At 35.6% G+C, this 22474-nt stretch overlaps 1 long non-coding RNA gene across 1 annotated transcript; it reads left to right on the forward strand.

Moving 5' to 3' along the window:
- Nucleotides 1–6300: 6300 nt before the first annotated feature.
- On the forward strand, nt 6301–18674 carry LOC121423928. Its single transcript, XR_005971322.1, has 5 exons — nt 6301–6592; nt 8947–9128; nt 10595–10748; nt 12016–12129; nt 17568–18674. It is a non-coding gene; the product is annotated as an uncharacterized LOC121423928 (long non-coding RNA).
- The last annotated feature ends 3800 nt before the right edge of the window (nt 18675–22474 follow it).

The following is a 22474-nucleotide window of genomic DNA, read 5'->3' on the forward strand; positions in this document are numbered from 1 at the left end:
TACCTTTTTAAACTTGTTTCCTTGCCCCAAAACAGTTCGAAGAGTGCATTGCGCCCCACCCCACTCCCCCACACACCAAGGCCATTGCACGATATTTGCTTTACACTGAGCTGTGATTTACATGAAACAGCGTAGGCTTGACTTTCATTTTTTTATCATTGTCAAGCTTGGGAAAAGTGTGGAGAAACAATTATTAAATGATAAATGAAATGTAAACCCTCTTTAAATGATAAAAACTTAATTAAAAAAATGCGGGAGATGTCTGATATAAACTTTTGTTCAGATTCAGTTATGCCCTCAGATGCAGCTGGCACAAAAAGGATAATTTACTAAGTGTTGAAATTTCAATTTGGGTTGTTAAATTGTTACAAAATGCTTGAATGTATCCGTTTTATTTCAACTGACCAAAAGTGCAAGGGAAATGTATGAGAAATGTTTTGCAGGGTGAGTTTGATTTCGCCTTTTTCCCTTGACACAGCATGAAAACGAGCATTTCTGCGCAAACAGATTTCTGCGAGCTTTACATAATGGGACAGTGCTCACTTAAGTGTAACATTCTGTCAAAACTTTGACTTTCATTGAATAGATGAGACCCAAACCCAAGATTATATGTGAAAAAAATACCCACATGTTGTATATTTTTTAATTCCCAGGGCATTTTCAAAGTGTAAACTTTTTTTGATACGCACTGTATAATATTGACGGGCCTTGAGGGGAGCATCAAATATGTCGCCCGCAAAAGAATCATATTCCTGATATTGGCCCGAGTTTTAACGAGGGCAATATGGTTCCTTTAAAGGGGAAGTTACCCTGACAAAAAGTTTATTGTAAAAATAGCAGAAAAAATAGTAAAAAATATTGCCGAAGGTTTAAGAAAAAATCATCAAATAATTAAAAAGTTATTGGAATTTCAATTATTTGATTTGTGACGTCATATGCGAGCAGCATTCCTACATAGCGAATGGTAAAAAATCAATGAAATGTCATTTTCTCAGAAAATTGAAAATGGTTTTCACTGTAACTTTTATATATCAATAGACAAATCATTTCACACCCGATCATGAAAAGAATACGAAATTAAGTCATAAGGAACCATACAAAATTTGAAATTCATACATTTTATATTACATAACACATGGGGCAGCTGCTCGTTTATGACGTCACAAATCCAAAGTTTTGAACTCTAATAACTTTCTTACTCTTTAACGGATTTTCCTCAAACCTTCACCAATATTTTTTACTATTTTTTCTGCTATTTTCACAATAAAGTTTTCTTTAGGGTGAACTTCCCCTTTAAGGGCAATATAATTTCCCGAAAGAAGAGCAAGTTATTTCGTTTGTGTAGGAGGAGAGAGCAAAAAAAGAAAAAAAACGTGCAAATTATGATGGTTTTCAGACGGATAGGCCTGCTGCATAATATGTGTACATTTCAACGCATGCGAAATGGTTTCGGCTGGAGAGGGGATGTAATCCACAGAATCAATTGGGCTGTAGGGCCTGTAACACAAATCTTAGCAATGATTGTAGAACAGTTTTCTACGTTTGATTCTATTGACTATAATGTACAATCAATCAGAGCTATTTCAACGCCTAAGAAGACCCCTTATGATCTCGGCCGTCGATCGCGCGATCGCGACGAAAATTGGCACGCGTGTTACCGATGGCATTATCTACAAAACCATAATGTCAAATTCTGCGATAAATCTCATTGCTCATTAATTATGCTAATTTATGCGTAAAATCATAAGTTTGCTCTAATTAATAAAATAAAGCCCCTAAAATGCTAAGTTTGTTTCACATACTCTATATAGCCATCTGATCAAATTTATTTTTCAAAATTGTCAACATCACATTTATTTCCTTATGTATTCTATTGTTTTCTAAATTTCTTATGTATTTCTTTGTTTTTCGACTTTTTGTTTTTTATTTTTTTTTTCAATAGAAATTGTCAGGGACTTTATTTTGACCATAAAAAAAGATAAAATGAATTGATTTTAAGCAGTTAAAGGAAAAATTATGATACATTTATGAATTTTGGCTAAAAACACAATTTGCATTGGATTTGTACACAAATTCTCGTTTTTGAGTAATTTTGGGTCTGCATGCACTCACGAAATGTTGCGTAATTTTGGAACCGCGTACCTGGGGGTCACAATTTTGGTCTCAAAAGTTGCGCGAGACTTGAAAGTAAAAAGTCAGCGAGTGACGCGGTCAAAAAATTTCACGCGGCGGATTTATCGCGAAAAATGTTGAGGGGGGCTGAATCAGCCCCCCAGTCTTTTTAGGGTTAAAAATCGAGTGTATGATTAATCGTTAACTTTTGCGCTACCGGACCCTAATGACGCGTCCCCGAGATTTGCGAAAACTCGCAAATAGCCCTTTATGTGTCAACAGTCGTTCCGGGGATCTCCGGACGAGGACTCGGCTGCAACTTCGATAACTTCTTTTAGAACCTCACTTTGGTTTTGCGACTTAGTTTTCTTCTTAGTTTTATTGTTAGCCATGATTCAGAATTGCTCCTAAACGTTGTCAATCACTCTTTAATGTATATGAAGAGATAACATCGGCTCAAAATTGATAATCGGGTTAATCCACTTACATGGCGCTTCCAAAATTAAGGTTGACTCCCATTCAACAAATAGCTGTCTGCAGCTTGCTGCACTCTAAAATTTTAAAAAAGGGGTTTACCCAATATTGGGTAAAATGGAAACATGCATGTTTGTTCCGTTGAATAAAAAATGCCCAGCAAACATGCGTGTTCCCTTTCTACCCAATGTTGGGTAAAATTTTAATCAGTTATTAGAGTATGTTTGATCTTTTTCCCTGTTCGTTTACATAAGCATGTTGTTGGAAGGGACTTTACCTATAACAGACCTTCGGGCTCAATTTTCTACGGTCTAGGAATCATCGATACGCATTGCGATTATCAATCGTAATGTTTATTCATGTCTTTCACCCAATTTAGTTGCCTATTGTCTGATTGTCGAAATAATACATCTCGTGTAAAAAGAAAATTAACCAAATCCTTAAAACACTTGCCTTGTTTCAACAAGTGAGTGGGTTCATCGTTTGCCATAGGTGTCCTTACATATTGAGTACATTTATTATCACTGTACACAATTAAAATAGTTGGGTAAAAATGCCCAAATTTTAATCAACCCTGGGCAACATACTGTCCACACAACTATTGGTTGAAATCCGCCTAAATTAGGTAATAATAACTGATAATTGAGTAATAAATTCTCTATATTGTATAATAACGTCGGCCTTATGCCAAAAGGGCCTTAACCCATTTTAGGGGTTCTGAATATTTTATAATAAATTTAACACATTTCATGTAAAACTTAATAACTTAACACGTTTATCGAAATTGGCTTCAAAAGCAAAAAAACGACCACAAACTTTTGATTATTAGAGAGGCCAAAACCTTTAAACGCCATTATCTCGGAATGGCCAAAAGCAGTTAAGGCCCTTTTGGCATAAGGCCGACGATAATTGCCCAGAATATATATGTAATGTTTACCAACATACATTACCCAACATAATGGACAGTATGTTGCCCAACATTTTAATTGTGTACATATTGTATTAATTTTCCGAATAGCGTTAACTGTGTTTTGTCCTTCTGTATAAATTTTTACTGAAATAGCACTCTTTTAAGATATTGTTTTTAAATAAAGTCAACAAACAAAATACAGTGAAGTAGACAAGAAATCCTTGCTCTATATATTTTAATTGATTGAAGATGATGTGTGTGATACATAAAGCAAATATCTAGAAGTTTTTTTAATTATTATTATGTGCAAAACGGGAAGGACAAAGGTGAGTGCAATGTCGTGTCCACCCCAGAAATATGTTGATTTGAAAGAAAAAATTGATGTAGAAAAAGAAAGCTACGGAATCTAAAACTTTCGCTTTTTATTTACAAAGCAGTTATAAACTCAGTAATATACAAACGAGAGAGTCGATGTCCTTCACATACTATTTCTTTTACTTTCATTGTCTGAATTATGCAATATTTCAATTATTACATATTTGACAATAATGGCCAACTCAATCGAAAATACTAAAACAGTGGCACAATGTTCAGGGAGGAGTATATAAATCTTTGTTTGAAATGACAATGTCGAGAAAATTGAAATATTTCATATTTCATTTCATGAAATGCAAACGAAATAGTGAGTGGGTGAGGTCATCTGTCCCCTCATTTGCATATACATGTAACTTTAACTAATTACGCAAAACTTTAAAAATGCCATATCGTATTCATTTTACATAATAATAATAATGATAGTACAGTTCTTGTACGCATAACATCTACACCTGCCTAAAGGCGCTGTCACACCTTGGCGTTTTAGAGAGCGTATGCCCGACGTATGAGGAATTTGGCGAATACGCTGGCGTACGTCGAATACGTTACGGGTAAGTTTTGCATACGTTGAGAGTACGCTAAAACACGCTGGTATACGTCGTCATACGGCGAGGTCGTCGAAAAGTTTTGTGCAAGCACAAAATTTTTCGACGTATGCCAGCGTATGGCTCATACGTCCCGCATACGCGGGTCATAAGTTGTAGGCAAGTTACGCGATCGTTGATACACGTTGACACGCGTTAGTCGAGCGGCAGCATTTTTTTAGGCTACGACACGTGTTCGTCAGCTGCCGCGCGCTATGCGTAAAGGTGGTGTCACACCTTGGCGTTTTAGACAGCGTATGCCCGACGTATCAAAATTTCTCTAAAACGTCAGCATACGCTGAACTTTGATTTTTTTTTAACTCTGGGCGTATACTTAGCGTATTCATAACGAGTTGGACGTATACACAACGTATTAGTAACTTATATCGAACGCTTCGTTAACTATTTCCAACGAATGCTTAGCGTATTGCTGGCGTACACAACTTATGCCCCACGATAGCCTAACTTACGCATAGCGCGCGGCAGCGTATCGCTGACGAACACGTGTCATAGCCTATAAAAAGGCTGCCCTCGACTATTCAAATCATAACCGCACGATACATCACCGTATCAACACCACCGCCATGCCGAAGAAAACTCCTGTGAACCCCATCTTTGTATACCAATTCCTATAAACGTTGTCAATACGCCATTATACGGTACCTGTAAGTTATAAACACGTTCAGTAAGTTTTGTGGTCATCCGGAGCACGTCTTCATACGTCAATATACGTTGGAGTTAAGTTACACATACGTTCAAAGCACGTTACTCATAGGTTAGAAGTAAGTTTTAGGGTACGCTGGACATTATCTCGACGTACATCGACTTATGAGTAACTTACGAGTAACGTGTGTCAACGTGTATCAACGATCGCGTAACTTGCCTACAACTTATGGCCCGCGTATGCGGGACGTAGAGCCATACGCTGGCATACGTCGAAAAATTTTGTGCTTGCACAAAATTTTTCGACGACCTCGCCGTATGACGACGTATACCAGCGTGTTTTAGCGTACTCTTAACGTATGCAAAACTTACCCGTAACGTATTCGACGTACGCCAGCGTATTCGCCAAATTCCTCATACGTCGGGCATACGCTCTCTAAAACGCCAAGGTGTGACAGCGCCTTAAGTTAGGCTATCGTAGGGCATAAGTTGTGTACGCCAGCAATACGCTAAGCATTCGTTGGAATACGTTACTTATAAGTTAACGAAGCGTTCGATATAAGTTACTAATACGTTATGTGTACGTCCAACTCGTTATGAATACGTTAAGTATACGCCCAGAGTTGAAAAAACAACAACAAAGTTCAGCGTATGCCGACGTTTTAGAGAAATTTTGATACGTCGGGCATACGCTGTCTAAAACGCCAAGGTGTGACAGCGCCTTAAGGAAAGCGAGAAATGTGGTTTTAATTGTATATTTAGAAATTAGACATCAAATAATCATAGATAACATCAATTAATACTAAACATATTAAACATCTGAGTTTGATCAATTGTTTTATTTCATCGCTCGCTTGATTTTTCTCCTTTTATTAAAATGAACTGTTTGTTGGTGGTTGTTTTATTTCCTTGCTCGCGGAGTGGGCTGGACTGGTGATTGAGAATATACAATTTTGCTCCTTGATAATTCGTTGGAATGATTGCTTCGGCGAAACTTAGTTGGGGCGCCCTGGATAATATGCCTCTGAATCTACCAGAAAGTGTAAAAGTTAGTTTACATTAAATACAAATATGTCTGACCTACTCTCTTAATTCGCGCGATTACAATTAGTACTCTAACACGCGATTACAAAAAATTGTAAACTTTTCAATTGGGTTATATTTTGCCGTTGTCAATCCGAAAAGGATTAAAAATCGACGAATTCGCGCGCATAAAAGTTAATCTAAACAAAATTACAAAATACTCGAACTATCCACCAATGAAAAGGCTGAGAATTTGTCACATGACCACGCCGCGGCAGCTCATCATGAAATAATTTCGACTTTTGTAAGTACCGCACCGGCGGCGCGGCGGCCGGCCGTATACGTTGCGTTGGTGTGAGCTGTTGAATCTACATCTAGGTATTGATCAGGATGGCCGAACTGGAGAACATTTTAAAAGATTTCGGGGAGGAAATAATTAAGATATTGAAAGGTATGTGTTTATTGAATCATACAGATCAAAACTGAGGAAGATCGGGCTAATGATTGCAATTTTCAACTGTGATTGATTGAGATTGAAAGTATGCATACGTTTCAAATGATGCTATAACTTTCGCGAAGGAGATCTACGTTTAATTACGTGCGAGTTGTATGAGTGCATGATGACAGGTTAGCTCGTGTGGTCTAGTGTGCGTGACTGCAGGTTGGACCAAAAGTCACGCACATCATAAAATTCAATATTTTGCAGTACTATGTTTACCTACCATCTGTTGCCACATACTCCGAATATTATTTTTGTTGCAAAAACACGGCATAAAAACTAACATTAATAACGAAAATCACAGCGAGATCGAGACCCTCTATCTCCTCGACCTCGGCTTTGTTGCCTCCAATCCAGTTCCAAACGCAGGTTGTGGACGGAAGTCAGAGGTCTATACATGTATCTGTGCCGGCGCGGCCCGAACGCTGTGCAGACGAGAGCGTTCGGGCTGTCGCAGTTAATTCTGGGCGAGAATTTCACGTGCAATTAAAGGACAAGTCCACCCCAACAAAAACTTGATTTGAATAAAAAGAGAAAGTTATGGCATTTTAAAGTTACGCTTCATATATTTTCACTAAAAAGTTAGTTATGCACATCTCAATCTCGGTCAGTATGCAAATGAGGAACTGATGACATCACTCACTCACTTTTTCTTTTGTATTTTATTGAAATTTGAAATATTTTATTTTCTCCTCATTACTCATTGTCGTGAAATCAGGAGCGGACCGTGACCCGGACGAGACCGGGGGGGGGGGGGGCACTGCATTGTCTGTGAACAATGCTGTGCTCCCCCAATTAATGCTTTCTCCTCCGGGTCACGGTCCGCCACTGTGTGAAATGAAGTTTCATTCCTCCCCTAACACATGGAATTCCATTATTTTAACATTTTTTGCTTCAGGCAAGGAGGTCCAAATCGTCAAATTCGTAAAAATTGAAATATTGTAGAATTAAAAGAAAATAAATAAAAAAAAAGAAATAGGCCTAGTGAGTGACATCATCGACTCTCTCATTTGGATGTAACTGGCTTGTTCATATAACCATTTTGTTAAATTAAAAATAAGCGAAACTTTGAAATGTCATAACTTATTTTACATCCAATTTGGATGAAAGTTTCAGCATTGTGCCTGTCTGATTTTTCTCTTTTGATTCAAATCAACATTTTTCTGAGGTGGACTGACCTTTAAGTTACAGTAGACCTGAGATCAATTAGGTGCCAGTGTGACTGTCACTGTCACAGTGTGAGTGATACACTATACTGAATTGGCCTTGGGCCTTAAGTCTGTGAATAGTATACCCAGTGTCCTGTCGGGTTGTATGTCCGGACGATCAATTTTAGAAAGTCATTTGGAAAAATTTACAAGGGAAGTTTCATCAATTTTTAGTACATTACAAAATGTTAGGAAATATAAAGAACAAAATACGGTAAAAGATGATAACAAGTATTGAATTCATATTTCTTGTGTATAAATTCAAAGACAAAAAAGAAGGCTTCAAAAAAAGTTAAGTGTCCGGACAAGTAATCTAGATGTAGACCAAGACTAAATTAAGTTAAAATCTAAACTAGGAGATGGGTCTATAAATGTAAAAGATCTAAAAGCTAATGTAAGTACAGGAACCATACATGTAGCCTTACACAGAATGTGGAAATTGATGAACTGCTAATTAATGCAAGTACATTAAAATCACCAAACTGCTTTTTTTTAAACTTAGGTCTAAATCCAACTTGAAACTAAATCTGGTAGAGCTAAGTACAGGGATCATGATTTGTGCATAGAATTTGGAAATTCATTAATTTGGCTAATTTATGCAAATTGTACTATAAGCCCTCCGAACAATTAAAAATAAGTCTAATTATTAAAAAGTGAAAAAAGAGATTCAAAGCAAATCATTATTGGTTAATGATTTGCCTTGATAATCATCATCATTCTTTCATTTTCAAGTTTGTTTCATCAATCTGAGTGACAATGCACATTTGGAAAGCTTTAATGAATTCAAGTGATTTCATGCAGTTAACATTTACGGAGGTTATATTGACAAATGTGAAATCTATTTCTGACCACACATGTCGATATTGGCAAGGTTTCTGTCATTTTGATGATGTAATTACAATGTCGATGGCATCCCAAGTACGCATGCACATCTGTGTAATGTATGAAATGCAGAATAGCTCAAAATACGAGATCAAGGGGGCTCCTTAGTCACGTTCAGAAGTAATGCAAAGAGTATGTCCAAGGCAATAAAAGTGCCTTACATGTACTGAAGGTTATTTTGATGGTTGAAATAATACGGTAACTACTGTCTTTCAGGTTAACTGGGCATGGATGAAGCACACAGTTCCCACTGCAGCAAATAAGGGGAAAATTATCCAATTTTTTCGAAGACACTACTGCTGTCTGCTTATCGTCAAATGATGCTGAAGAAAAGGACAGACATGATCATTACAGACTTCATCACCACGTTTCCAAGGATACAAGAGATGCCAGAACTTGTAAGTTAACCCAAGCTTTCATGACGACTTATTTAGAGGCATATTTGATCACCTTTTCTTCTGCTAATTGGCAACACTTGCATTTTTACTTTAATGCTTAACATGTTAAACAAAACATTTGCTTATAATATATCCACTAATATTTTTAATAAACATGTTTAATCCTAAACTGGCGGGGGGAGTTGAATCAACCGGCCCCCCTCGACATTTTCTGCGATCATTCCGCCGCGCGATTTTTTTTTACCGCGCCACTCACAGAGTTTATACTTTTTTAAGTCTGGCGCATCGTTTGAGATCAAATTTACGACGCCGGGTACATGGTTCCGAAATTACTTAACATTTTGTAAGTGCATGTTGGACCAAAAATTGTTCCAAAACGTGATTTTGTTTACAAAGTCAATGCAAAATGAGCTTTCTCATCTTATTCATAAAGATATGATTATTTTTATTTCAAACATCTGAAATCAATTGATTTTAGCATGATTATGGTATAAAAGTTTGTGCAATAAATCTGAAGTGAAAAACAAAAGGTTGAATATAAAGAAATTCATAAAACAATAAAATACATAAGAAATTGATTTCCAAACCGAAGTTTTTTTCTATTATTGTTAAGAATGCTACAAATAATATTTTTTACCAAAAATAAGCATTCTATGAGCTTTATTTGGTGAATTAGAGCAAAAAGTATGATTTGTGCAAAAATTAGCATAATTACTTATATAAAATGAAATCTCATTAATTTGGAAAATTTTACCATACAGCCTTGTAGATTAGGTACATCGCACACTATCAGCATGCAAATCAACCAAAGTTTGAGGAAGATTATGCAAGTAATAAGAAAATTATGAGCATTTGAATTTCAAGATCACTAATGCTATGGAGACATTGCCATTGGCAATGTGACCAATATCAGTGATGTCACAGACGTACAACTCTCCCCTTTGGACACTGAAAATATTCCCCAAAATGTCTCATTTTGCTCATTCTTATGATATGGCAAACAAATCATCCAAGATATAATGCTGTGAAACTTCTGTGCTTGTCCTCTCTTAAAAGAACACCTCATCTTGCAATAGACTCTATAAAAGAGAGAATTTAAGTGAAATAAGTATTACCGGTAAAGTAATTGGGGGGTGTAAGTCTGTGACATCACAGATCTTGGTCGCATTGCCAATGGGAGGATCTACATGGCATTAGTGATCTGAATATTCAGATACTCATAACTTTCTTATTATTCATTCAATTTGGCTCAAACTTTCAACAATATGTTTCTTTGATTTTTCACTTTGATATGAATTCAACTGGTTTCTAGGGTTTCTTTCTCCTTTAATTATCCTCATGTGGGTTATGTCCATGTTTAATGAACAAGGCAAAATGTACGCATTGAATCATGGACCCAATGTTCTATTATTACAAGCATGAAAGTTAGGTTTAAAAAATATACTTATTCCTGTTTGATTTTACAGATCAACTTGGACTTTGAAACAGAACATGGGCACCTTCCTGACAACTTTATTTCAAAGTGGGAGTCGTTCTACCGAGACCGTATGATAAAATTAGGTTTGAGCGGGTATCCAGCGGTAAAAGAATCAATTCAACAGTATTAGGAAGGTGACAACAGTGAGTATTTTTTTTATTTTTAATGACTCCAGACTGAAATTCAAATGATTTGAAAAAGCAGAGTAAAATATAAATCCATTCGGAAGGTATTTGCGGTTCAACCATTTGAGAGTTGAAAATGCCACATTCCGAGCTGAACTGCTCAGCTCGTCGTCAGGAGAAAGAATGAAGATAAGAGCAAGATACAACAACTTATGTACATGTATGATGCTAGGTATAGGCTGAAAAAAAGAAATTGAAAACAAAAGTAAAAATAGAGTTGAGGTAAAAGAAGGAGGATGTGGTAGTGAAAGTAAGTAGGTTCATGCATAGGAAGGGATTACTTCCATGAATATAAGATAGAACAGAACAATGGGAACTGAAGGGGATATAAAAGGTGCATACATGTAGAGCATACAGTAGAGGAGATCAAAGGAAGTGCCCTGGCATATATTGTGATAAAAAAGTTTAGTACATCAAAGATATACCTTCAAGTCTTATAGAGTAGAATATAACAAGCACAACACTGAAATATGTCATCAAAATTGGAAAAAAAATGAAGTTACTTTTTTTTGCAGTTCTTTTTCTCAATAAAATGGTTTCATGCATATTCAATGAGCAAGCTGATGATATCACACCTCAACTTTTTGTATTTTATTATGTGAAATAATTATTCAAATTTTCTGCTCCAGACATAATAAACTGGGATGACTGACTCCTGATGGAATGTTTAAGATCATTGTTGGTATTTACATATGTCCATAAAAAGGGATAGATTTTTCATACACATATGATGTGATGTGCTTGTTAAATTTTACTCTACTTTCCAAATTATCAGATTTTCAGCCTAGATTTCCCCTTTATTTCTGATTTATATTTATTGTCAGTTTGGATGTGCAAAGAAAATTTGTTTGCTATTTTATCTAGGTGAAAGACAAAACATTAAAAGTTATCTGTTTTCAAATACTGAAGTGGTACTCGCCATGATTATTAAAAAGATGTTCAGAGATCTAATGATCAAAACAACAGTTGTCTCCACAATTTTTTGTCATGCCTGAACAAAGTTTGGCAGAGACCTTGTAATCTCTTTCTATCACACATGGAATTGTGATGAATGGATGGTACAAATTATGCATTGCATTACAATGAGGAGATGATGCAATGTTTGTACATCAATGTGAGCAGATAAGATATAATCTTACCTTCTATCATTACATGAAAATAAGGGAGTGTGCCAAGGTTAATCAAGCATATTAAAATTTAATATCATAATATTCATCTTTTGCAGGAGACCTGTGTGATTGCACTGCTGCTGATGTTACATAAGCCACTGACAAAGACCAAGAACCCCACCTCGAGTTCAAGAGCATCGAGTTTGGAGCACTTTATCCAGTACAGACCTGTAAGTAGTCAGTTAGCGAATATGCGAATTTTGGGGTTCCCTACCAGATGTTAATTTATCCTTAAATTCCTGTCCCACAATGCTTCTTTTTTGGTGTGTGTTTCTTGCTATTTTCATAATTTTTTTCTCTCTCTGTTTTTTTTTCTGTCCGTCCCTCTCTTCATTGGGTTTTTCTCCACCCGGCCTAATTAGTCCATGTTATTTTTTTTTTCTTTTGTTCCCGGGCTTTGTGCCACCTCTTTATGAATCTTCCTCTACATTGGTTAATGCCTCCCCCCCTTGACTTTTCACTATGAAAACTTTTCTATTTTTCTGTGTATCCTATGTATTAAGAATTGTGAATAATCATTAAAAAGAAATTAATTGTAGTATTTATTTATCCAAGAACAATATCAACTTCATGTATAATAACAAATGCAAAAATATGAACAAAGAAAAATTATAATATGATTAGAAATTGCAGAGCCAGAACTTGAAAGAGGCCTTAATGCAGTGGTGTATGCCATCCTGAAGATGCATTCCAATATCTTATGTAATACAAATTCCAGCTAATACATTCAGTCATTAATCTCTCCTTCACTGGCAAAACCTCATTGTTGGCTGTTTATGGATTGTGGCAGCCTCCCAAAGCTTCATCCATGGGTTTGTTTCAAATATACTACAGGGGTGGTATTCTGAAAACGTTCTTATCTTTGTTCTTATCTTTTATCTTATCTCACTGAGATAAGAAGACGCTAAAATCATTGCAAATCGGTATTCTGAAAATCTTCTTAACGCGTTCTTATCTCTGTAAGGACTGCCCCCTTCTTATCTCCAACACGCCCATTTTTTAAGATTTTACCAATCAAAATGCGCGTTATATTGGCAGTTTAACCAATAGAAGCGTACCTTATGTGAAGAGAATATCATGGGCGCTGCGCGTACACTGTTTCTGGCGCATTGCGCGAAATAGGCATTTTATACGCAATGACTGATTTTATTATTTCGAGACGTCCACGTGCACAAAATAAAGAAAGAAAAAAGCAACGAACGTAGAGGGCAGCAACACACAAGCGTGTTGCTCTAAGGAAGGTCAACTCCGCTCGAATTTTGTGACCACTCTAAAAAATAAGGGGGACTTTTTGGAAATTTATCGAGTTGATTTTTTTTCATTTGTTAATTTCAAATATTTTTAATGAACAGTTATTAGATCGGTTATTCTGGGTAGAAATATTAAAAATATTAATTTTATTTTTAAAGAAATTATTTAGCTTAAATAATCATGATTTTGACATTTTTCCTCATTTTGGAATATTAAGTCTATGACGAGGATCCCTCTTATCTCTTATTTTTCTCTGCTGAATTTCGCTGCACCACTAATAAATGCATAGACAACCACCGTAATAATCGAGGTCATTTTTCTGGCCTGGGTGCGCCGAGTCTGGGCCGGTCGCGTAGCTAACTAGTGACGTTGATGATGCGCTGGGGCTTCAGTCGACTCGTCATAGATCTTCTAGCAACATAGACAATGACATCTAATTTGCCTGGTCTGATTTGAAGTGCAATTGCTTCAGGGCTGATGTTTATCAACGATGATTGTTCAAGGTCAGATTTCAAATTTTAAATTGCATTTGACTTTTAAGTGTATAAATCTTAATACAAGGCGCTGAATCCCGAAATCCGGGTCTAAATTTCAACTTCGAGTCCGAGACTATGGACGGCGAAAAAAAAACCCATGCATCGGATGCATTGCATTGGCTGCGCGCTGCGCTGCAGCTGAGCTGCACAGCCATGCAGGCGCTGCGTCGCGTCGAAGGTGATTGAGCAACCAAACTTCCAAAGCCAAATTAAAGCTTGAATAAACGGCCACCTATTCACATTTTCCCTGGTTTTCTTCAATCATTTCTAAGAAAATCAGCCAATTGAGGGGAAATTGATTGCAATGTTACATCGTTTGCCGAGTGCCATCATCGTTTTGCGTTAGTTAACCTTAGTTATAGATCTAGGCCTAGACTAGAAATGGGGGCTAGATAGATTAGACCATCTTAATTTCTGATTTTGGGCAGAAAGTAGACTTGATAGACAGCATCCATATCTTAATTTGACCATTGATTCTGTGCAATCAAAGACTTTTACATAATTTGTTTGCCATATTGCAAGAATTGGTAAATTTTCTTGGGCCTGCATTGGCTGGCAGAACGCGTATTTTTTGTGGAGAAATTTCGAAAGTGAAAGAGCAAAGTGACTGAGCTCGTCGTGATTTTATTTTTATGCATTTTCTAACTGAATTTTAAAGATTTCATGCCTAACGGTAAGGCCTAACGGTAACTTGTCAACCATTAAATCTTCTAGTTCTAGATCTAGACTTTACCCTGTAGGCATTTAACGGACTAAAAAATCATAACCTCCTAGCGGCTAGCCCATGCAGGCTGGCCTTAATTGAACCAACTTAGCTTGCATGGACCAACCCTCAAATGGTCTAGATTTAGGCGTCCTATAAAAATGTGGAATTCATCTGTTTTGAGTTTATTATTTTAGTATTTTTTTATTGTTGCATAGATCTCATACCAACAAGTCGTGCTAGATCTATATATATTCTAGATCTACTTAGATATCCAGTGTGGAACAACATCTTCAACAAACAGATCGAGACTGGTCAGAGCATTTGTCTAGTTAGACAAATAAAGTTAGATCTTTAGACTTGGGTCTATCGATCAACAAGACAGGAATAACCGTCGTTTCTGGGGATTTATTCAACAATTTCTGACATTTTACTATAATCTCCATCGGTGAGTGAGCCAGCGCAGTTCAGCAGAGCAACCAAAATACATGAGACTAAAGCTTTTGGTCTATCGATCAACATGATCAAGATCTAGGTTAGATGTAGACTTCACTTATTACTGATTGGAATGTATTTCTAAATTTATAAGTTTTGGGGAAAATGGTGAAAAGAAATGATAACATACTACTGATAGTTACGTGAATTATTTTTTTTAATACCCATTGGCATTGCTGCCTGCTCGAATAAATAAATAAATGAGTCACGGCCTATATGGACTGCAGATAAATGCTGATCGACGCCTAGCAGAACAAGTACCAGTCGACTAGGGGGTTGAAATCTAAGCAGACGACGGAGCATAATGTAGCTTAAGCATAGAATGATGATGGGTTCAGCGAAGAGCCCAGAGAAAATAAGGGGGACATATTCAATCCCGAAATGCTTTGCGAGTGGTCACAAAATCGTCTCGGCGCAAATCACCTAATTCAGCCGTCTGGTGAAATCGCTGATAACAACAATCACCGATTTGGTAATGATTTTTGTTTCCTGAAACTTGCATTTGTAAAGTTTTAAATATCAAAGTATGTTTTCATATTTATGAATTATCCCTCAACATATTTTTTAATGTTATCTTTGATATCGTTGTAGTCATATTCTTTCATATTCGTTTCTTGATCACTACTAATTTGTTGTTGTATTTGATCGGCATTTGATTTCGTTGTCATGAACAATAAAATATGCGCGCAGCTCAGTTGCATGCGCGTATCGAGTTGACCTTCCTTAGAGCAACACGCTTGTGTGTTGCTGCCCTCTACGTTCGTTGGAAAAAAGTAAATAAAGCAGGTACGAATAAAGAATAAAATTTGAAGAAAGAAAGTAAGTAGGTATTAAAGTAAGAAGACAGAAAAGGGTCAGAATGAAGCAGAAAAAAGATGAAAGGAACAAAGCAGAAAATAATGAAAAATAAAGAGTAAACGAAAGAAAGCAAGCAAAAAGGACTTAAAAATAAAAAAAGAAAGAAAAATAGAATAAATAAAAGAAGGAAAAGGATGAAAGAAATAAAACAATTATCAATGATAAAGTGAAGGAACAAAAAGAAAAAGAAAAGAAAGAAACTAAAAGGAACACACACACAAAAAAGAAAAAGGTCGAACTAAAAAGATTTAAAAAAGTAACATGAACCAAAAAAAAAATAGTCTAAAAGCGAATAAAAGAAAGTTAGAAAGAAAAAAAAAGAAAGATAAAAAGGGAATAAAATTTAAAAAGTGAAGGAAGAGAAAAAAAAGGGAAATGAAACAAAGAAATAAAATTGAGAGAGAAAAAATGAAAGGAAAATTAACGCAAACATGAAGACTACAAAAAGATAAAGGAAAGAAAGGTAAATTCAAAGAAAGAAAGAAAGAGAAAAAAAAACAAAACGGGAAAATAAAGAGTTAAGAGAAGAAAGACAGAGAGAAGAAACAAAGTAAAGAAAAAGGGTAAATAAAGAATGAACGAAAAAAGAATGAGCGACGAAATAAAGAAAAAAAAACTAAAGTAAAAAAAGACACAAAAATTTCAGAAAGCAGAAATAAAATAAATTTAGAAAGAAAAATTAAGAATTATTAAAGGGAAGGAAGCAAAAGGGGGAAAAATAAAATGAATGATTAAAAAAAGGAAAAGCATATATAAAAACGAAAGAATTGAAGAAAAAATAAGGAAGAAAAATAAAAAGATTACAAAAAAGTGAAGGAAGAAAGAAACAAAAAGGAAAAGCATATATAAAAACGAAAGAATGGACGAAAAAATAAGGAAGAAAAATAGAAAGATGACAAAAAAGTGAAGGAAGAAAGAAAGAAAAGGAAGAGAAAAGGGGGAAAATAAGAAATAAAGACTCAGTAGCTATAAAGAAATAAGAAAGGGATAAAACGAAAGGGAAAATAAAAATGGAAGAAAGATGAAGTATAAATGAAACAAAGCAAAAGAAAAAAATTAAAAGATTTAAACAGAACAAAAGAAAAGATATAAATGAAGAATTAAATAAAAGAAGAAAGACATGCAGATAGAAAGGAAGAAAGACAGACAAATAGAAAGGAAGAAAAAAAAGAAAAAGGGATAGAAAAAATAGACGGGCAAAATAAAGGGTGAATGAAAGAAATGGTGGGAGTAATACTTGTGGGTACATATTACTACTAGTGGCCGTCGATTTTGAGCAAGAAAAAACGCAGACATCGTGAGATGTGATAACCCTCTAGCTATCTTAAATATTATCTTAAATACCGTGAAAGATAAGAAAGAAAAAAGATAAGAACGTTTTCAGAATACCACTTATCTTGATTTTGTTCTTATCTTTTTAGCGCACTTTTGTATTATATGCGCGAGTGGTAAATTTACGCGCTCAGCATTGGGGGTGGAGAGCAAGATAAGAACAAAGATAAGAACAAAAGATAAGAAAAAGATAAGAACGTTTTCAGAATACCAATTTAAGAAGTGACGTAGATAAGAACAAAATTAAGATAAGAACGTTTTCAGAATACCGCCCCAGGTTTACATCATGTAATTTTTTCCTCCCTGTTTGAATACGAGATTATTTAGGTTCTACATTTGTTTGAATATGATATTGTTGGGGCCTATATGCTTTTAAAATTTGTAGCTCATGTTGTCAATGCTCAACTATCACTTCTTTCTGCTTCTTTGCCAGATTGGGGCAGATGTTGAAGCGGCAGCAGCTGGGAAGTCTGCTGAGTTTCGGCAGCCCTATATTCTAGCCCTTGGACACAGACGCAAGCCAGTACAATATTTCTTGATTGCAGACAAGGTAGTGATTGAAGCGGGACAGAATGTGATGGAAGCCACTGACAGGCTTTTTCAGTCTCATGTATTTGGAGTCCATTTTGCCCAAGTAATTCAAAATTTCTGGAAGTTCATGGCATCTGAAGTGTACAGGGTCATGCAGGCATCTAATACCAAAGCCTCTGTGAGAAGTATGGCGTTATCGATCCGAAATTAAAAGTTAACCGTGCAGTAGCTTGGACAACAAAACTAAGCTGCTGTCGGGGACAGGCTTCTCACTCACCTTACATTTGTAATTCATAAGCACTTTTGCTGTCTTGATGAACATGACAGAGAATAGTTTCTCTAAGGCTGTTATTTCGGATTTTGTACATAAATCTGAAAATAATAAAATATGAAAATAAGAGATGTTTTGTACAGATTCCAAATGGTATAAATATACGCTGAGTGAGAAAATGTTGTTCATATAGGAAGGCAGCTAAATTAGTGGTTAGTTTATGCCAGAACAATGAGCCCTTGTATGAAATTATCTGAATTAAGATGAGTTATGATGTACACATGTTCCGAGACAAAAGAGTTTGTTGACTACTTGTGGTGTGAGCCTAAGGGTTGAAAAGAAATGTTTATTATACCAGCGCAAAACGAAGTTTGAAGGGGTATATAGTAATCAGCGTATAGTTGGGCGGTCTGTTGCAAATCTTGCGGATCAATCTTCTTCCTCATTTTTCAACCAATACTCGTGAAAAATTGGCACATAGATTAGACTTGTTGTGAGGATGTGCAAGACACATTTTTCTTAAGTGTTGGAAACTGCGTTTTCGGGGTAACGGCATGTATTGGCATAAAATTTGGTAAAAATCTTGCGGATCGAACTACTTCAGTTTTCAACCAATTCATGAAATTTGGCACATGTATTGGTCTGCGTGTCAGGATGTGCAGACACATTTTTCACAAAAATATCTTGAAGACAAGGTGATATCTAGTTTTATATTACATTGCTGAGAGTGATTTATTATTCATGAGTCAAAAGGTAAAGAATCAAGCAGAATTTACAGGGTTTCTTATTAAGACATAACGACAAATTTAACCCTAAATAGACTGGGGAGGGGGAGGGTGAAAGGCCCCCCTTGAATTTTTTTTTGCAATAAATCTGTGTCGATAAATCTCATGCAACTTTTGAGACCAAATTTGCGACGCCTGGGTATTTAATTATGCTTAATTATGTAAGTGCCAAAAGTCCGAAAATTGCTCAAAATGCAAATTCTGTTTGTAGGCAAAATTCATACTGTTCTCTTTACTTTTACTGATTAAAATCAATTTCATGTTGTTTAGGATCATAAAATTATTGCCGACAATTTCCATCCCAAAAAAGTGTAAAACAAAGAAATACATATGAAATTTCAAAAACAATTAAATACTTAAAACTCTTTGATACTAATTTTAATGTACATTTGGTCAGAATCTCACAGGGAGTCTCTAAACAAAAGATTAGCGGTACAAGGGCCTTTTAATTTAAAACAGTCAAATCCCATGCATAAATTAGGATAATTAAAAACAAATTAATTTGAACAACTTTGAAACAATCAAATAGTATACAGTTTTGTAGATTAAGTCATGGATGACGTGCATGACTATTTTCGTTGCAATTGTGCAATCAACAAAGTCGAGATTGGGCGGGGACCTTTAGGGCATTTAACCCCCCCCCCCAACAGTATTTCCATCTTCCAAAATACTCCAGTCTGATTAAGGTTTAATAAACTTTCATTTTCATATTTTGCTCTTTTTGTCTCACCAGAACAAAGTTCAGCAGAGACTTAATCGCGGTCCCTGTTGGTCTGTTACAACAATCTGAAAGTTTTTGTTTAACTTGCTTTTATTTCTGCAATTTATGAATTCGAGTACACATGACTATTGGCGGCGGAGCAGAGGTTTATCTTTTGTGTTTTGGGGACGGCTGTTGTTGCGCCCCCCCCAAAAAAAAAAAAAACACGAAAGATAATCCTCTGCTCCTCCGCCTATGCACATGACTATAATTAATTATGCCATGAAGTTATTTACTGAGACACTGATTAGTGCTGAAAAAACAACTTGCATTGTAAACTCTTTCAATATTATACATTGTCTGGTCACTTATCCCTTCCTTATTATATATGATATAACTTATTCTGTGTATTTTTATGAATTTATATCAAATCACAACACTTAATATCATTATTATGAAGTTTGAAGGTGGTATATAGTAATCAAATGAAGTTTGAAGGGGTATAAATATAGTAACCAAATGAAGTTTGAAGGGGGTATATAGTAATCAGCGTATGGTCGGGCGGGCGGTCCATTGCAAATCTTGTGGATCAAACTACTTCCACATTTTTCAACCAATACTCATGAAATTTTTGGCTCATACTTTGCTCTTGGTGTGAGGATGTTCAGGACACATTTTCCACATGTTTCGGAAACTGTTGCCATGGAAACGGCATGTTATGTCAGAAAATTTGGTAAAAATCTTGCGGATCGAAATTACTTCCTCAGTTCTTAACCAATTTGGCACAAACATTTGTCTTGGTGTGAGGATATGCAAGACATTTTTAACATGTGTTGAAAATCGTGTTGTCATGGTAACAGCATTTTTTGATGGAGCGGGGGTATTAATCCCCTTTGGTGATATTTCTAGTTCACCTTATAATTGTACAGTATATTAAATGTTTCTACTTTCATTATATTGAGAATTGATTGTACAATAGTCTTCAGACAAAATCACATTACACTCTAATATGTATTGTTAATGTAAATGGAATGTTAACTGATGAAATGTGTATTGTTGCAATGTAAATAATTCTGTGAAAGCATTGAATTTTGAATTAACTGGTGAAATGTTATGAAAATAAAGCTGTAAAAGCACCCATTTCTTTATTTCATGTGTACTTTTTTTAGTTTGTGAATGTGTCAATCTAGAAAGGGATTTATAGTTAATTCATAACTGATTATTTTTTAATCTAATTTGATTATGATTGATGTAATCTTCCTGAAGATTAAAAATTAGTAATCCAAGAAAAGTTTACTTTTTAATCTGACTGGATTTGTCCCTCAGGACAATCCGAGCTGGATTAAAAAGTTAATCTATTTGATTACAATTATAATCGCTCGAATTTAGAGACTATACATTCCAGCGAAAACGTACATGACCAAGGCAGAATTTGGCGCCCGATATAGGGCTTCATCTTTGAGTGAAGAATAATCTCGGGGATAGACATTATCATTCGCATCGTTGACACTTTCTCTCGCGATCTGTTACTTACAATTTACATGTATTTGCCATAAAGACGGACAAACGCATGTTACAAAAAACACAAAATTTCGGGAAAAAATGATATCCAATCCAACATCTTCACACTGGTCACTGCACTGCAACTCCCGATTACAAGTGGTGCAACTTTCCATCCAATCGACTTGCGCGCCCTGGAATTCCGGAATTTACATATTGCAATACAGTATGACAGAGGTGCATTTGTGCGAACACAAAGGCCATGAGCGTAAGTTAAAATATAGTTTTGAATAGATCTAGCCCTTGAAATTGACTACATTGTACCAATCCAGTAAATATAACCATCAAAAAAAAAAAAAAAAAATCCGGCGAAAATAGGGGGAGGGGGCGCGCGCCCGGGGCGCCCCCCTCTGGTTCCGCCACTGGTAGTAGTAGTAGTAGAAGTAGTAGTAGTAGTAGTCGTATGGCATTTGTTCAATCAAGAAAACCGGCAAAACAGTCCAAAGACTGACATATCCAGTGTACGGTACAAAAATGCAAAGTACAATATTATAAAGATGAAATATAAGCAAAAACCTACAACCAACCGATTATCATATTACACAATCATAAAAGATATACCAGGTGAAAAAACATGATTTTTTTTTGTTTTAAGTAACATGTTGATTGATGAAGCATGCACATGTGCAAAGTAAACGTCAATAAATGTAAAGGTGTAATTCGAACAGAACGCAACTAGGGCAATAAATGCTGTATTACATGTATAAGCATGGAATACGGGGACAGAAATAAAGAAAAGAAGAAAGAGGAAACCAAGATTACGGGAAACAGTAAATTAAAAATGAGAAAAGAGGAGAAAGAAGGAGAGAGAGGATGAGATAGAATAAATGAAGAAAAGAGTGGAAAGAGTAAAAAGGAAAGAAAAGATAAAGGAGGGGGATAAAGGGAAGATATGGAAAAGAAGACTAACAGAAAGGGGAGAGTAAGAAAAATAGAAGGGGAAAATGGACGCAAAACTGGTTTATAACCTTGTAAAAAATATAGCAGTAACTGATAACAAAATCAAGAATATACGTCAACGAAGAGAATAAAAAGGTGAGATGCATGGTCAATAACATAATTGCAAGAAAGATAGGCATTGTACGAATTACAATTCAGTATATAAACCCCTCAAAAAAGTTCTGCAACTCAAGTTTGAGTGCTGATAAATTTCTTAGTGTGCCATCATCATATGTAAAAGTGGTATCATTGGAAAGTATGATTATTCCTACGATCATGTGTCATTTGTAATGCTAGTGTTATCATGAAATACACGGACATGACAAATATGCAGCAATGTAAAAAATGAAATGTTGCAAAATTCGTTTCCATGTCATGTATGAGTTCTGCCACTCAAAGTGCAAGTTTGAGTGCTAATAAATCGCTCAATGTGCCATCATAATGTGTAAAAATGATATCTTTAGAAAGCATGATTATTCTTCTTTACAATCATGTGTCATTTGTAATGCTAGTGTAATCATGAAATACACAGACATGATAATACGCAGCAATGT

This window comes from Lytechinus variegatus, chromosome 11 (genome assembly GCF_018143015.1).
Source record: "Lytechinus variegatus isolate NC3 chromosome 11, Lvar_3.0, whole genome shotgun sequence".
Taxonomy (NCBI): Eukaryota; Metazoa; Echinodermata; class Echinoidea; order Temnopleuroida; family Toxopneustidae; genus Lytechinus; species Lytechinus variegatus.